General features: G+C 39.3%; 1 non-coding gene across 1 annotated transcript; it reads left to right on the top strand.

The window, feature by feature from the left end:
• Window positions 1-1,046: 1,046 nt before the first annotated feature.
• Window positions 1,047-1,152, top strand: LOC118636863. Its single transcript, XR_004960828.1, has one exon. It is a non-coding gene; the product is annotated as a small nucleolar RNA snoR99 (small nucleolar RNA).
• The last annotated feature ends 17,057 nt before the right edge of the window (window positions 1,153-18,209 follow it).

The raw sequence follows: 18,209 nt of genomic DNA, 5'->3' as shown, positions 1-18,209 counted from the left end.
TAATGTATTGCTGGATCTGATTTGCTAATATTTTATTGAGGACTTTAACATCTATGTTCATCACGTATATTGCTTGTAATTTTCTTTCTTTTAGCATCTTAATCTCATTTTAGAAATAGGATTATGCCAGCCTCATTAAAAGAGTTTGGGAGTTTTGCCTCCTTTGAAATTTTTGCAACAATTGGAGGAGGATAGGTGTTAGTTCTTCTTTGAATGTTTGGTAAAACTTGGTTGTGAAGCCATCCAGTTCAGGACTTGTTTCCTGGAAGGTTTTTGAGTACTGCTTCCATTTTATTAGTTTTTATTGGCATGTTCAGGTTCTCTGACTCTTTATCATTGAGATTTAGAAGATTGTATGGTTCCAGGAATTTGTCTATTTTATACAATGTGTCCATTTGGCTGGCATATAGTTGTTCATTGTATTGTTTTTATAATCCTTGGTATTTCTGTGGTGTAAGTTGTTACGTTGCTTCTTTCATTTCCGAATTTGTTTATTTGGGTCCTCTCTGTTTTTTGATGAGTCTGGCTAAAGGTTCATCAATCTTTTTTTATCTTTTCAAAGAACAGACTCTTTGTTTTATTGATCATTTGTATTTTTTTTTTCAGTTTCTATATCATTTATTTCTGTTCTGATCTTCATTAATTTCTTCCATCTACTTACTCTGGGCTTTTTGTTGTTGTTGTTGTTGTTGTTGTTCTCTTTCTAATTCTTTTTGTTGTAGGGTTAGTTTTTTCTTGTTTTCTGAGGTAGGCCTGTAATGCTATGAACTTCCCTCTCAGGACTGTTTTTGCTGTGTCCCACAGACTTTTGTTTGTTGTGTGTTCATTTAAATTTGGTTCTAGGACATTTTTTATTTGTTCCTTGATCTCTCTGGTCTCCATGTGGCTGTATGTTTTTGAGTTTTTTGTTGTATTTGATTTCCAGTTTCATGCCACTGTGATCCAATAACATGCTTGATATGATTTCAATTTCTTGAAATTGTAAAGATCTGTTTTGTGGTCTATTTTTGAGAATGTTTCTTGTACCCTTGAGAAGAATGTATATTCTGCAGCTTTGGGATGAACTGTTCCATAGATATCAATTAAATCCATTTTATTTACTGTGTCATTTAAAGTTGCAATTTTATAGATGATTTTTTGCCTGGGAAAGTTATCCAGTGATGTCAGTGGGTGCTAAATTCCCCTATTATGACTATGTTGCTGTCAAACTCTCCCTTAAAATCCTCCAGGATTTTAAATATATTTTGGTGCTGCTATATTTGGTGCATATATGTTTACAAGGGTTATAGCCTCTTGTTGGATCAATGTTATTAGTATTATGTAGTGACATTCTTTGTCTGTTGTTGTGGCCATTGTTTTGACATTTATTTTGTCAGATATGAGTATTGCTACTCCTGCCTTTTTTTCATTTCCATTTGCATGGAAATTTTTTCCCATCTTTTCACTTTTATTCTGTGTGAGTTTTCTCTTCCAAGGTGGGTCTTTTGTAGACAGTGTATATATGGGTCATGTTTTCTTATCTATTCAGCTACCCATATCTTTTTTTTTTTTTTTTTTAGAAGTCTTTTTTTTTTAATTTTATTTTTGTTACAGATGTTTCTCCTTTTTTACCCCATTGGCACCCTCCTCCCCATCCCCCCCACCCCGTCCCCAGCTTTGTTGTCCATGTCTATTGATTATGCATACATGCGCATAAGTTCTGTGGTTTATCTCTTCCCACCCCCACCTCCCCCTCTTCTGTGGGAACATATGGCTTCCTTTCTCTTGAACAATACCTAGTAGTTGAGTGCCTGTGTCATATGGGTGGCGTATGTTTAAGTTTTTTTTTTTTTTTTTTTATTGATTAATTTTTGTTACAAATGATTCTCCTTTTTTCCCCCAGTGGTTCCCCCCTCCCCCTTCCCTCCCCGCCCCTTCCCCCGATTGTTGTCCATGTCCACTGTTCATGCCTATATGCATATAAATTCTGTTGTTCATCCCTCTCTCAGCTCCCCACTCCTTAGGGGATTGTCCTCAAACTGTTATGTTCATTATATTCCAGAAATCAGTGAGATCATATGAAATTTGTCTTTCTCTGCTTGGCTTGTTTCACTCAGGATGATACTTTCCAGGTCCCTCCATGTAGTCTCAAAGGACAAGAGATCTTTCTTTCTTACCGCTGCGTAGTACTCCATTGTGTATATGTACCACAGCTTTTTAATCCATTCGTCTACTGATGGGCACTTGGGCTGTTTCCAGATCTTAGCGATTGTAAATAGTGCTGCTACAAAGATGGGGGTACATATATTCTTTCTGATTGGTGTTTCAGGCTTCTTAGGGTATATTCCTAGAAGTGGGATCACTGGGTCAAATGGGAGTTCAATTTTTAATTTTTTGAGGTGACACCATATTGTTTTCCATAGTGGCTGCACCAGTCTGCATTCCCACCAACAGTGTACTAGAGTCCCCTTTTCTCCACACCCTCGCCAACACTTGTTGTTTGATGATTTGTTGATGGCGGCCATTCTGACCGGTGTGAGGTGATACCTCATTGTTGTTTTGATTTGCATCTCTCTGATGATTAGTGATGATGAACATTTCTTCATATGTCTCTTAGCCATTTGTATGTCCTGTTTGGAGAGGTGTCTATTTAGTTCCTCTGCCCATTTTTTAATTGGATTCTTTGTCTTCCTTTTGTGGAGTTGTGTGAGCACTCTATATGTATTGGAAATTAACCCCTTATCTGATATATCATTGGCAATTATGCTCTCCCATACAGTGGGTAGCCTTTCCGTTTTGATGATTGTATCTTTCGCTGTGCAGAAGCTTTTGAGTTTGATGTAGTCCCATGTGTTCATTTTCTCCTTTGTTTCTATTGCCTTAGGTGATGTGTCAGTAAAAATTCTGCTGCGTATGATGTCTGAGATTTTGTTGCCCACAGTCTCCTCTAGGATTTTTATGGATTCATGGGTTACATTTAGGTCTTTTATCCATTTTGAGTTTATTTTGGTGTAGGGTGTAAGTTGATGGTCTAGTTTCATTTTTCGGCAAGTAGCTGTCCAATTTTCCCAGCACCATTTATTAAAGAGGCTGTCCTTACTCCACTGTATGCTCTTGCCACCTTTGTCAAATATTAATTGAGCATATTGCCTAGGGTCCATTTCTGGGTTCTCTATTCTGTTCCACTGGTCTATATACCTGTTCTTGTGCCAGTACCAGGCTGTTTTGATTATGGTGGCTTTGTAGTATAACCTGAAATCTGGTATTGTGATCCCTCCAACTTTGTTCTTCCTTTTCAAGATTGCTGTGGCTATTCGAGGCCTTTTTTGGTTCCATATGAACTTTTGAAGTAATTGTTCTAATTCTTTGAAGTATGCCGTTGGTATTTTGATGGGGATTGCGTTGAATCTATAGATTGCTTTGGGTAATATGGACATTTTAATGATGTTAATTCTCCCAATGCATGAACAGGGTATGTTCTTCCACTTTTTTACATCTTGTTCTATTTCATTTTTCAAAGATCTGTAGTTTTCTGCGAATAGGTCCTTTATCTCTTTGGTTAAGTTTATTCCTAGGTATCTTAATTTTTTTGCCGCAATGGTAAATGGGATTGTTTGCCGAGTTTCTCTTTCTGTGAGTTCATCATTGGTGTATAAGAATGCCATCGATTTCTTGACGTTAATTTTGTATCCTGCTACTTTGCCAAATTCATTTATTAAGTCTAGTAAGCTTTTGGTGGAGTCTTTGGGATTTTCTATGTACAGTATCATGTCATCTGCAAATAATGACACTTTCACTTCCTCCTTTCCAATTTGGATCCCTTTTATTTTTTCTTCCTGTCTGATTGCTGTGGCTAAGACTTCCAGTACTATGTTAAATAGGAGTGGCGAAAGTGGGCATCCTTGCCTTGTTCCTGTTCTTAAGGGAAATGCTTTTAGTTTTTGCCCATTGAGTATGATGTTGGCTGTAGGTCTTTCATATATGGCCTTTATTATGTCTAGGTATGATCCCTCAATTCCCACACTGGTGAGCGTTTTTATCAGAAATGGATGCTGGATTTTGTCAAAGGCTTTTTCAGCATCTATTGATATGATCATGTGGTTTTTATTCTTCATTTTATTTATGTGGTGTATCACATTTATGGATTTGCGAATATTGTACCAGCCTTGCATCCCTGGGATGAATCCCACCTGGTCATGGTGGATAATTTTTCTGGTGTATTGCTGGATTCGATTTGCTAGTATTTTGTTCAGGATTTTGGCATCTATGTTCATCAGGGATATTGGCCTGTAGTTTTCTTTCTTTGTTGTGTCTTTTTCTGGTTTTGGAATTAGAGTTATGCTGGCTTCATAAAACGAGTTTGGCAGTCTTCCTTCTTCTTGAATTTTTTGAAATAGTTTGAGGAGAATGGGTATTAGTTCTTCTTTGAATGTTCGGTAAAACTCCCCTGTGAAGCCATCTGGGCCTGGGCTTTTGTTTGCTGGAAGAGTCTTGATTACATCTTCAATTTCCTCTGTTGTTATTGGTCTGTTCAAGTTTTCAATCTCTATCTGATCCAATTTTGGGAGGCTATGTGTTTCTAAAAATTTGTCCATTTCGCTTAGATTTTCGAATTTGTTGCCGTATAATTTTTCATAGTAGTTGTTAACGATCTTTTGTATTTCTGTAGGGTCAGTTGTTATCTCTCCTGTTTCATTTCTGATTTTATGTATTTGGGTTCTCTCTCTTTGTTTCTTGGTGAGTCTAGCTAAGGGTCCATCAATCTTGTTTATCTTTTCAAAAAACCAGCTCTTTGTTTTATTGATCCTCTGGATTGTTTTTTTGGTCTCTATGTCGTTTATTTCTGCTCTGATCCTTACTATTTCTTTTCTTCTGCTTGCTCTGGGGTTTTCTTTTTGTTTACTCTCTAGTTCTTTAAGTTGTGAGGTTAGGTAGTCTATTAGAGATTTTTCTTCTTTTTTGAGGTAGGCCTGTAGTGCTATAAACTTCCCTCTCAGAACTGCTTTTGCTGCATCCCATAGATTTTGTATTGTTGTGTCCTCATTTTCATTGGTTTCCAGGAAGTTTTTGATTTCTTCCTTGATTTGCTCGGTGACCCATTCATTGTTTAATAACATTCTATTTAGCTTCCATGTGTTAAAATGTCTTTGTATGTTCTTCTTGCAATTGATTTCTAGTTTCATACCATTGTGGTCTGAGAAGATGCTTGTTATAATTTCAATCTTCTTGAACTTGTAGAGACTTAGTTTGTGCCCTAACATGTGGTCTATCTTTGAGAATGTTCCATGTGCACTTGAGAAGAATGTGAATTCTGTAGTTTTGGGGTGTAGTTCTCTGTAGATATCTATTAAATCCATTTGGTCTAGTGCTTCATTTAGAGTCTCTGTTTCCTTGCTAATTTTTTGTCTAGAGGATCTATCCAGTGATGTGAGCGGGGTGTTGAAGTCCCCTGTTATGATTGTATTGCTATCGATTTCTCCTTTGAAGTCCTCCAGAAGATTTTTAATATATTTTGGTGCTCCTATATTGGGTGCATATATGTTTATCAATGTTATATCTTCCTGTTGGATAGATCCTTTCAATATTATGTAGTGGGCTTCTTTGTCTCTAGTTATGGCCTTCAATCTGAAGTCTATTTTATCAGATATCAGTATTGCTACCCCAGCTTTTTTTTCTTTTCCATTTGCTTGAAAGATTTTTTTCCATCCCTTCACTTTCAATCTGTGTGAGTCTTTTGTTGTGAGGTGGGTTTCTTGTAAACAGCATATAGATGAGTCTTGCTTTCTTATCCAATCAGCTACTCTGTGTCTTTTTATGGGAGCATTCAGTCCATTTACATTTAAGGTGGTTATTGATATGTACTTATTTATTGCCATTTTTGTTTAGTGTGGTTCTATTTTTATTCCCATTTCTCCTGGTAATTACAGCAGTCCTTTTAACATTTCTTGCAGTGCTGGTTTGGTGCTAATGTACTCCCTTAGCCTTATTTTGTCTGGGAAGCTCTTTATTTGACCTTCTATTTTGAACGATAGCCTTGCTGGGTAGAGTAGTCTTGGATTCAGATCCTTGTTTTTCATGACCTTGATTACTTCATGCCATTCCCTTCGAGCCTGTAATGTTTCTTGTGAGAAGTCAGCTGAGAGCCTTATGGGGGTTCCTTTGTAGGTAACCTGTTGCTTATCTCTTGCTGCTTTTAGGATTCTCTCTTTGTCTTGAATTTTTGGCAGTTTGATTACTATGTGTCTTGGTGTGGGCCTGTTTGGGTTCTTCTTACTTGGGGCTCTCTGAGCTTCTTGAACTTGAATGCCTTCTTCCTTCACCAAATTAGGGAAGTTTTCTGTCACTATTTCTTTGAATATATTCTCTAGCCCTCGCTTACTTTCTTCTTCTTCAGGGACTCCTATGATACGAATATTATTACGTTTCCAGTTGTCCCACAATTCTCTTAAGCTCTCTTCTTGTTTCTTAATCTTTTTTTCCTTTTGGTTTTCTGATTGGTTGATTTCTTCTAGCCTGTCTTCTAATTCACTGATCCGGTCCTCAGCTTCCCCTACTCTGCTTTTTAGACCTTCCAGTGTGTTTTTCATTTCTGATATGTCATTCTTCATTTCTTCCTGTTGGTTTTTCATTTCCAGATGGTTTATTTTCAACATTTCTATGTCTTTACTCATGTTGCTCATGTCCTTACACATGCTGTTGAGCTTCCGCAACATCATGGCTCTAAATTCTAGTTCTGTTAACTTGCTTAACTGCACCTCATTTATTTCATCTTCTGTAGAGGTCTCTTGATCTTTCATTTGGCTTTTGTTTCTGTTTCTCACCATTTTGGTTATCACAGTGGGCTTTGGAGTCTGCCAAGTTTTCCCAGTGGGTGTTCGTGTTTTGCTGTTTGTGGCTCCCTCTCCTGGGTTTGGATGCACCAGGGAGGACCCACTTTAATCCCGCCAAGTCCCCTGTTCTCCGGGAGTCTGTGTGGCTCCAGCGGAGAGTTTAGCAGGCTATAGCGTTAGGAGGGCCCATGCAGGGTGGCAAGGGAGGTGGTGGGAATAATTTCCAGCCAAGTTCCCTGGTCCCGCCCAGTTCCCTGGGGGCCGTGAGTCCGTGGGGCTTCAGCGGCTGCAGAGTTTCCAGGGCCGTGCACGGCGGGGAGGGAGGCGGTAGAATTAATTTTCCGCCACGTTTGCAGGTCCCACCGAGTTGCCTGGGGGCCAGGAGTCTGTGTGGCTTCAGCGGAGAGCCTAGCCTAGCCGGCTACAGGGTTTCCAGGCCGTGCACGGCGGGGGGGGAGGCGGTAGACTTAATTTTCCGCCGTGTTCCCCGGTCCCACCGAGTTGCCTGGGGGCCAGGAGTCTGTGCGGCTTCAGCGGCTACAGGGCCGTGCACGGCAGGAGGGGAGGCAGTAGAATTAATTTTCCGCCTAGTTCCCCGGTCCCTCCGAGTTCCCTGGTCCCGCCCAGTTCCTTGGGGGCCAGGAGTCTGTGCGGCTCCAGCGGAGAGCCTAGCCTAGCCGGCTGCAGAGTTTCCAAGGCCGTGCACGGCAGGGAGGGAGGCGGTAGAGTTAACTCTCCACCGCGTTCCCCGGTCCCACCGAGTTGCCTGGGGTCTGCGAGTCTGTGCGGCTTCAGCAGAGAGCCTAGCCTAGCCGGCTGCGAGTCTGTGCGGCTCCAGCGGAGAGCCTAGCCTAGCCTAGCCGGCTGCAGAGTTTCCAAGGCCGTGCACGGCAGGGTGGGAGGCGGTAGCGTTAACTCTCCACCGCGTTCCCCGGTCCCACCGATTTGCCTGGGGTCTGCGAGTCTGTGCGGCTTCAGCAGAGAGCCTAGCCTAGCCGGCTGCGAGTCTGTGCGGCTCCAGCGGAGAGCCTAGCCTAGCCGGCTGCGAGTCTGTGCGGCTTCAGCGGAGAGCCTAGCCTAGCCAGCAACAGGGTTTCCAGGCCGTGCACGGTGGAAAGAAAGACTGTAGAGTTAACTTCCCCTCTAGTTCCCTGGCCCCTGCCCAGGCCGCTGCGGACCCTGGGCTCTTGGTCCCCTCTCCCGTCCTCGCAAGCCTACCAGGACTGAGTGGGTGTTTCTGGTTAAGTGGTCCTCCAAGGTGTCCTTCAGCTGCCCTTTCCTGACGGTTTGCCTTTGTTTTCGTTGTAAATCCAGTTTGGTCTTGGGAGACGGTCTGGGTCCCTCCATTCACTTCGCCGCCATTTTTTCCTCCCGTATCTACCCATATCTTTTGATTGGAGTATTTAATCCATTTACATTTAATGATATTATTGATAAGTACTTTTGTTGCCATTTTTATTCTTTATGCCTTCATTCCTCTCTTTTCCTTTCTCTTTCTTACAACAGTCCCTTTTGCATTTTTACAGTGCTGGTTTGGTGGTAATAAACTCCTTTAACTTTTTTTTTTCTGGGTAGCTCTTTATTTTCCCTTCAATTCTGAATGATGGCCTTGCTGGTTTCAGATCCTTGCTTTTCATTACTTTAAGCACTTCATGCCACTCCCTTCTGGCCTTTAGTGTTTCTCTGAGGAATCAGCTGACAACCTTATGGGAGCTCCCTTGTAGGTAACTGACTGTTTCTCTCTTGATGCCCTTAAAATTCTTTTTTTTTTTTTGTCTTTAATGTTTACCATTTTAATTATGATGTGTCTTGCTGTGGTTATCTTTGTGTTCATTTTGATTGGGACTCTCTGTGCTTCCTGAAATTGTGTGACTTTTTTCTTCACGAGGTTAAGGAAGTTTTATATTTTTTCAAATAGGTTCTTTATCCCTTTATCACTTTTGTCTCTCTCTGGTACCCATATAATGCAAAAGTTGCCCCATTTAATGTCCCACAGTTCTCTTACACAATCTTTATGTATTTAAAATATTTTTTAAAATTATTTTTGCTGCTCTAATTCCATGATTTTCCCCCCCTACATTGTCTTCTAATTCACTGATTCTGTCCCCAGCTTCTTCTAATCTACTTTATTCCTTCCAGGGTATTCTTTATTTCTGCTATGTCATTCTTCATTTCCAGTTGGTTCTTATTCATAGTTTTTATATTCTGTGTTCATGATGATGTCATTGCTACTTAGTTTCTTCTAGTTCTCATTAAGTTGCTTGTAGTTCTCACTATATTGTTTGAGCATCTTTATAACCATTACTTTGAAGTTTATATCTGATAAATTGCTTGCCTCCATTTCATTTAGCTCTTTTTCTATTGATTCATTTTGTTCTTTCTTTTGGGACCTTTTTCTTTGTTTCCTCATTTTTGCTGTTTCTTTGTGTTTGTTTTTATGTATTGGATAAGTTTATTATGCTTCTCAGGCTTCATGGGAAGCCTTCTTGTGGGAACAAATGGTATAGTCTCCTTGTTCTCCTGAGCTGGGTGCTCTAGGGATGACCCTTTCACAGGTTATGTGGACTCTCCTATTGAATTTGGATCTTGGTTGCTGTTGTCCAATTTGTTGGTGGTCTCAGCCCTTTGGCTTGTTGAGTGTGGTCTCAACCCCAACCACATCATGCCAACTGTTATACAGGTGCTGACAGCACAAAACAAGATGAAACCAGACCACACTGAAAACAACAACAATAATAGTAATAAAAACAATCACAACAAAAAGACTAAAGAACAAACAAAAAAACTCCCACACAAACAATAAACACTAAAAGACAAGAGACCAAAAACATAGAGCAGAAATAAAAAAGAATATGAAAGCAAAGAAAGACAAGAGCATAAATCAGATAAATATTAAAAAATAAAAGATAGAAAAAAAATGAATTAAATAATGATAATAATTTAAAAAAGTAATAATACTAAGTAGGATAAAATATAGAACAGGAAAAGACAACTGGGAGAAGAAAAAAGAAAGATTTAATTAAAAATAAAAATTATAAAAAAACTAAAGAGAATGAAACAAAAATAGAATAAAATGAAAGATAGAAAGAGAAAGTTAAACCCAACCTAACAAAAACAGACAAACAAACAAAACAACCACCTTTGGATCTGGTATTTGTGGAACTTGCTGGATTTTGCTCCAATGTTGTTGTATCTGGCCCCTTGATGTGTGGGACCCAGGCATCCCAGGCAGTTCTCTGGTGTAGGGCAATGTGAGTCATTGTCCCTGCCTGGTCCTTGGCAACATGACTGAAGCCCTGAAAAGTGGACCCCAAGTAGTCTGGTGAGCAGAGCTTTCCTAGAACAGTGGTTGAGTCTGCTTCAGGACTCACCCCTTGAATGTCCTTGATCTGAGCTGCTTTCCCTTCCTGCACTGAACTGAGCTCTGTAGGAGTATCTGGTACCAGTCAGGATGATTTAAACAGATTCTATTTGAGGATGGTGCCCATAGCTTAAAGGAGACATGGGCAGGCACTTCCTCTCCTTCCAATACCTCAGCTCTGCCTTCGTCACTGGCACCCCTTTGTTACAACCTCCAAGTAGTATGGGATAAAAGAAAAATAGTCCTGCTTGGCATTCTAATTTTTTCAGCATGGCTGGCTCTTGCTGTGTGGAGCTTCTGCCCAGGCTCCCGCCAGGCAAGATGTTGGAATCAATCCCCCACATCACAAAACCTAGCTACATGGTGCAGATTTCCAGCCCAGAGCTGTTCCACTGGTTGGAAAGTGATGCCTCTTCTTTGCTCTAGGTGGGGAGAATTGTGCCTCTTTCTCAGTGCACTCTGACTGGTCCCCTTCCTTCTTTCTGCTGAAAGTTCTTTCAGAGAATAATTGGCCCCCCAGATTTAGTTCTGGATGATCCTCTAAGACACATTCACTGGTCCAGAGTTCTTCTGCATGGCCCCTCCTGCAGACAGTGCTCAGGGAAAGCTTCCCAGGCTGGCATTGTAACCAAGCATTCATTTTTTGCCTAAGATAGTGAAGTGTGAATCCCCCAGGTGGACCTGATCACTATTGATTCCCACTGTCTGATGTTACAAGGGTTCCTCTTCCTTTCTATGTTGGTCTGATTTGGGGATTCCTGCATGGGACTGAGACCCCACACTCCCAGGGTGCAGGAGCTAGGCTGCCACAACTTCCCTCCAGCTTCCCAGCACTGCTGCACAGCTGTGCAAGTTGGCTCATCCACTCCATGTCTTCTCCTGACCCTTTCCATGCTTCCCACTCACAGTATTTCAGATCAGCTATTTTTCAGCTGGTTTTTGAAGTTAAATGTTCTGCAGTTTAGTGACAAGTCTGGTCTGGTGCTGGGAACAAGTGGACAGAACTTCCTTAGATTGTATTCATCTCCCCTTATTAGGAAATTTATGAGATTTTACTGCTTATGTTTTCTTCAAGGATTATTATAGTTTCAAAACTTACATTGAAGTCTTTAATCCATTTTGAGTTGATTCTTGTGTATTTTGTGAGAAGGTGGTCTCTTTATATTTCTTTGCAGTTATATGTCCAACATTCCCCAAACCACATATTGAATAGATTATCTTTACCTCATTGTATGTTTTGGATCCCTTTGTCAAATATTAATTTACTGTAAGGATGTGAGTTTGTTACTGGATTCTCTAGTCTGTTATATTGATCTATATCTTTGTTTTTATGCCAGTACTGTGCTGTTTTGATTACTCTGGCCTTGTAGTATAGTTTGATATCAGGCAGTGTGATACCTCCAACTTTGTTCTTCATTTTCAAGATAAATATTGTTATGCAGGGTCTTTGTTGGTTCCATATAAATATTTGGAATATTTGTAATAGTTCTGTGAAATACAACATTAGTATCTTTATAAGAATTACAATGAATATATAGATTCCTTTGGGTAAATTGGACATTTCAATGATGTTAATTCTTCCTATCCATGAACATGCTATATGTTTCTACTTATTGTTATCTTCAATTTCTTTCTTCAGTGTCTTACAGTTTTCTGAGTACAGGTTTTTCTTTTTCTTTTCTTATTTCTTTATTAATTTATATTTGTTACAGATATTTCCTTTTTTTGCTCCATTGACACTCTCCTCACCATTCCACCCACACGATACCCGGCTTTGTTATCCGTGCCCATTGGTTAAACGTACATGCATATAAGTTTTGTGGTTTATCTCTTCTCTCCCCCGATGACCCCCTCTTATGAAGGTGGTCAGTCTCTGCCGTACTTCTATGTCTCTGGGTCTACGTAATTACTCAGAATGTTATGTTCATTATATTCCACAAATAAGTGAGATTAGGTAATATTTGTCTTTCTCTACTTGCCTTGTTTCACTTAGGATAATACTTTCCAGTTCCCTTCATGCTGTCTCAAAGGATAAGAGATCCGTTCTTTCTTACCGCTGCATAGTACTCCATTGTGTATATGTACCACAGCTCTTTTATCCATTTGTCTACTGATGGACACTTGGGCTGTTTCCAGATCTTAGCGATTGTAAATTTTGCTGCTATAAAAATGGGGGTACATATATTCTTTCTGATTCATGTTTCAGACTTCTTAGGGAATATTCCTAGAAGGGGGATCACTGGATAAAACAGCAATTCCATTTTTAATTTTTTGAGGTAACACCATAGTGTTTTCAACAGTGGCTGCACCAGTCTGCATTCCCACCAGCAGTGTACTAGAGTCCCCTTTTCTCCACACCCTCACCAACTCTTGTTGTTTGATGATTTATTGATGGCAGCCATTCTGACAGGTGACACCTCATTGTTGTTTTAATTCACATCTCTCTGATGATTAGTGATGTTGAGCATTTCTTCACATGTCTCTTGGCCACTTGTATGTCCTGTTTGGAGAGGTGTCTATTTAACTCCTCTTCCCATTCTTTCATTGGGTTCTTTGTCTTCCTTTTGTTGAGTTGTATGAGTACTCTATATATTTTGGAAATTAACCCCTTATCTGATGTATCATTGACAATGATGTTCTCTCATTCAGTGGGATGACTTTCCATTTTGATGATTGTTGCTTTTGCTGTGCAGAAGCTTTTTAGTTTGATGTAATCCCATGTGTTCATTTTCTCCTTTGTTTCTGTTGCCTTAGGTGATATATCAGTGAAAATTCTGCTGTGTATGATGTTTAAAATTTTGTTGCCCACATTTTCTTCTAGAATTTTTATGGGTCACATTTAAGTCTTTCATCCGTTTTTAGTTTATTTTTGTGTATGGTGTGAGTTGATGGTCTAGTTTCATTATTTTGCATGTAGCTGTCCAATTTTTTCAACACCATTTATTAAAGGGGCTGTTTTTACTCCACTGTATGCTCTTGCCACCCTTGTCAAATATTAATTGAGCATATTGCCTTGGGTCCATTTCTGGGTTCTCTGTTCTGTTCCACTAGTCTATATGCCTGTTCTTGCTCCAGTACCAGGCTATCTTGATTGCAGTAGCTTTGTAGTATAACCTGATATTCAGTATTGTGAACCCACCTACTTTGTACTTCTTTCTCAAGATTGCTGTGGCTATTGGGGGTCGTTTTTGCTCCATATGAATTTTTGAAATATTTGTTCTAGTTCTGTGAAATATGTTATTGGTATTTTGATGGGTATTGCATTGAATCTATAGATGGCTTCGTGTAATATGGACATTTTAATGACGTTAATTCTTCCAATCTATGAACAAGGTATGTGCTTCCTCTTCTTTATATCTTTCTTTTTTCAATCTCCTGTAGTTTTCTGCCAATAGGTCCTTTACTTCTTTGGTTAATTTTATTGCTAGGTATCTTAATTTATTTGCAATGATGGTAAATGGCATTTTTCTTTTAGTTTCTCTTTCTGTGACTTCATCATTGGTATATAAGAATGCCTTCTACTTATTGGCATTAATTTTGTATCGTGCTACTTTGCCAAATTCATTTATCAAGTACAGTAGATTTTTTATGGAGTCTTTAGGGTTTTCTATGTATAATATTATGTCATCTGCAAATAATGGCAGTTTTACTTTCTCCTTTCTAATTTGGATTCCCCCCTTTGTTTTTCTTCCCGTCTGATTGCTGTGGCTAAGACTTCCAGTACTATGTTAAATAAAAGTCATGAAAGTGGGCATCCCTATCTTGTTTTTATTCTTAAGAGAAATGCTTTTAGTTTTTGCCTATTGAGTATGGTGTTGGCTGTAGATTTTTCATATATGGCCTTTATTATATCAAGATACGATCCCTCTATTTCCAGATTGCTGACCATTTTTATCAGAAATGGATGCTGGATTTTGTCGAATGCTTTTTCAGTATCTATTGATATGATCATGTGGTTTTTATTCTTCATTTTTTTTTACATGGTGTATCACATTTATTGATTTGTAAATAGTGTACCTGCCTTGCATCCATGGGATGGATCCCACTTGGTCATGGTGAATAATTTTTTTGATGTATTGCTGGATTCGATTTGCTAGTATTTTGTTCAGGATTTTGGCATCTATGTTCATCAGGGATATTGGCTTGTAGATTTTTTGTTGTTGTCGTAGTTTCTTTTTTTGTTTTGGAATTAGAATTATGCTGGCCTAATAAAACGTGTTTTGAAGATTTCCTTCTTCTTCAATTTTTTGAAATTGTTTGAAGAGAATGGGTGTTAGTTCTTCTTTGAATGTTCGGTAGAACACCACTGTGAAGCCATCGGTTTTTTGCTTTTGTTTGCCGGGGGAGTCTTGATTACATCTTCAATTTCCTTAGTTGTTATTGGTCTGTTAAAATTTTCTATCTCTTCCTGGGCCATTTTTGAGAGACTATGTGTTTTTACAAATTTGTCCATTTTGCTTAGATTGTCGAATGTGTTGCCATATAATTGTTCATAGTAGTTGTTAACCATCTTTTCTATTTCTGTGGTGTCAGTTTTTACATCTCTTTTTCCATTTCTGATTTTGTGTATTTGGGTTCTCTCTCTTTGTTTTGTCATGAGTATAGCTAAGGGTCCATCAATCTTGTTTATCTTTTCAAAGAACCAGCTCTTTGTTTCATTGATAATTTAAATTGTTTTTTTTATTTTTTATTTTTTTATTTTTGTCTCCATGTCATTTACTTCTGCTCTGATCTTTACTATTTCCTTCCTTCTACTTGCTCTGGGGTTTTCATTTTGTTTGCTTTCTAGTTCTTTAAGTTGCAATGTTAGATAGTCTATTAGAAATTTTTCTTGCTTCTTGAGGTAGGCCTGTAGTGCTATGAACTTCCCTCTCAGAATTGCTTTTGCTGCATCCCATTGATTTTGTGTTGTTGTCTGTTCATTTACATTGGTTTCCAGGAAGTTTTTATTAATTCCTTGTTCCCCTCAGTAACCCATTCATTGCTTTTAGTTTTCCATTCATTGTTTAATAACATGCTCTTTAGCCTCCATCTGTTCCAATGTCGTTGCATGTTCTTGTTGCAATTGATTTCTAGTTTCATGCCATTGTGATATGAGATGATGCTTGATATGATTTCAATCTCCTTGAACTTGTAGAGACTTAGTTTGTGTCCTAACATGTGGTCTATCTTTGAGTGTGTCCCATGGGCACTTGAAGAGAATATGAATTCTGCAGTTTTGGGGTATAATTCTCTGTAGATATATCTTAAATCGATTTTGTCTAGTGCTTCATTTAGAGTCTGTGATTTGTTGTTAATTTTTTTGTCTAAAAGATCTATCCAGTGATGTTGGCGGGGTGTTGAAGTCCCTTGCTATGATTCTATCGCTGTTGATTTCTCCTTTGAAGTCCTCCAAACGATTTTTAATATATGTTGTGCTCCTATATTGGGTGCATATATGTTTACCAAGGTTATATCTTCCTGTCGCATAGAGCCTTTCAATATTATGTAGTGGCCGTCTTTGTCTCTAGTTATGGCCTTCATTTTAAAATCTATTTTATCAGATATGAGTATTGCTACCACTGCTTTTTTTTTCCTTTCTGTTTGCTTGGAAGATTTTTTTTCCATCCCTTCATTTTCAACCTATATGAGATTTTTCTTGTGAGGTGGGTCTCTTGTAAATAACATATATATGAGTCATGCTGTCTTATCCAATCAGCTACTCTGTGTCTTTTTATCTGAACATGCATCTATTTACATTTAAGGTGATTATTGATATGTACCTATTTATTGACATTTTTTATTTAGTGTGGTTATAGCTTTCTTCCTATTTCTTCTACTAATTACAGCATTCCTTGTAACATTTCTTGCAGTGCTGGTTTGCTGCTCATGTATTCTCTTGGCCTTTTTTTTTTTTTTTTTTCCTGGGAAGCTGTTTATTTGACCTTCTATTTTGAATGATAGCCTTGCTGGGTAGAGTAGTCTTGGATTCAGATCCGTGTTTTTCATGACCTTGATTACCTCATGTCATTCCCTTCTGGGCTGTAGTGTTTCTGTTGAGAAGTCAGTTGAGAGCCTTTTGGGGTTTCCTTTGTAGCTAACCTGTTGCTTCTCTCTTGCTGCTTTTAGGATTCTCTCCTTGTCTTTAATTTTTGGCAGTTTGATTACTATGTGTCTTGGTGTAGGCCTGTTTGGGTTCTTCTTACTTGGGGCTCTCTGTGCTTCTTGAACTTGAATGCCTACTTCCTTCACCATATTAGGGAAGTTTTCTGTCACTATTTCTTCAAATATATCCTCTAACCTTTGCTCATTTTCTTCTTTGGGGACTCCTATGATGCGAATGTTATTATGTTTCCAGTTGTCGCACAGTTCTCTTAAGCTGTCTTCCTGCCTGTTTTTTAATTGTTTAATCCTTTTGGTATTCTGATTGGTTGATTTTTTCTACCCTGTCTTCTAATTCACTGATCCGGTCCTCAGCTTTCTTTACTCTATTTAGACTTTCCATTATGTTTCTTATTTCTGATATGTCATTCTTCATTTCTTCTTGCTGGTTTTGAATTTCCAACTGGTTGATTTTCAACATTTTTATGTCTTTAATCATGGTGCTCATGTCCTTACACATGCTGTTGAGCTTCCTCAAGATCATGGCTCTGAATTCTAGTTTTGTTAACTTGCTTAACTGCACCTCATTTATCTCATCTTTAGTTGAGTTCTCTTGTTATTTCATTTGGCTTTTGTTTCTGTGTTTCACCATTTTGGCTATAACAGTGGGCTTTGGAACCTGCCAAATTTTCACTGTGGGTGTTAGTGTTCTGCTATTTGTGGCTCCCTCTCCTGAGTTTGGATGAGGCAGGGAAGACCCACGTTGAACACCACTGTCAAGTCTTAATTTACTGGTTAGAGTTGCTAGCCCAGGAATGGTAGTTATCCTCTAGCTTTTTGCCTGGAGGCTATCAGTAGCAGCTACTTGAAGAGCCTTGGCTTCTCAGTTGAGTGAAAAACTCCCTTAGGTGTTCAGCATAAGGGGATTTCCCAAGGGTGGGGCAAATGCTGGTTTTAATGGGCCTCAATTAGCATTTTAATGGACAGCAGTGTGGTTGAATCTCTGAGGTAGGGGCTGCTGCCTCTCCCCAGAGCCTTGGGATGGAGTAAGATGACCACAGTCCTGTGTGGCTGCAACTCAGCAAAAGCTCTGAGCGCCCTCCAAATCCTGAGTGTCCCCACACAGTTCCAGTCCAGTCTGCCCTCCCTCTGCCAGAGCCCAAGGTAAGTGGCTGTGGCTATTTTAGCCTCTGCCCCAACTCTGCACTGTGGAGCCGCTTGGAAGTTTAACCCGAGGGTGCTGCTCACATCTATGGCAGCTGCTGACCATGGGCTCCCAGCCCCCCTCTAGTGTCTCTGCAAGCCTACCAGGATTGAGTCAGTGTCCCTGGTTATGTGGTGCTCTAAGTTGCTTTTCTGTTGCTTTTTCCTGACAATTTGTCTTTATTTTCATTGTAATTCCAGTTTGGTTCTGGGAAATGGTCTGTGTAGCTTCCATTCACCCTGCTGCCATTCTGGAATCCGGGTCTTGTTTTCTTATCCACTCAGCTATTCTATGTTGTTTTTTAATTTATATTTTTTTTAATAAAGAGGAAGTGAAAGATGGAAACACTGATGTGAGAGAAACATCAGTTGGCTGCCTCCTGCATGCCCCCTACTGGGGATCAAGCCCACAACCTAGGCATATGTCCTGCCTGGGAATTGTACCGGGACCTCACAGTTCATGGGATTGATGCTCAGTCCACTGAGTCACACAGGCCAGGCTCTATGTCTTTTTTTCAAAATGTATCTTTATTATTGAAAGTATTACAGATATCCCTCCTATTTTCCCCATTGACACCCTTCTCCCCATTCCTGCCCCTCCACTTCCCTGACTTCACTGCACTGTTATCTGTGTCCACTCTATGTCTTTTGATTGGAGCATTCAAGTAAATTACATTTAAAGTGATTATTGATAGGTACATATTTATTACCATTTTACTATTTTAACTATCTCTATCTCTCACCTCCTCCTTATC

This window comes from Molossus molossus, unplaced genomic scaffold (assembly GCF_014108415.1).
Source record: "Molossus molossus isolate mMolMol1 unplaced genomic scaffold, mMolMol1.p scaffold_m16_p_2, whole genome shotgun sequence".
Lineage (NCBI taxonomy): Eukaryota > Metazoa > Chordata > Mammalia > Chiroptera > Molossidae > Molossus > Molossus molossus.
The sequence above is the reverse complement of the archived record's forward strand: the minus strand, read 5'-3'. Positions and strand labels throughout refer to the sequence as shown.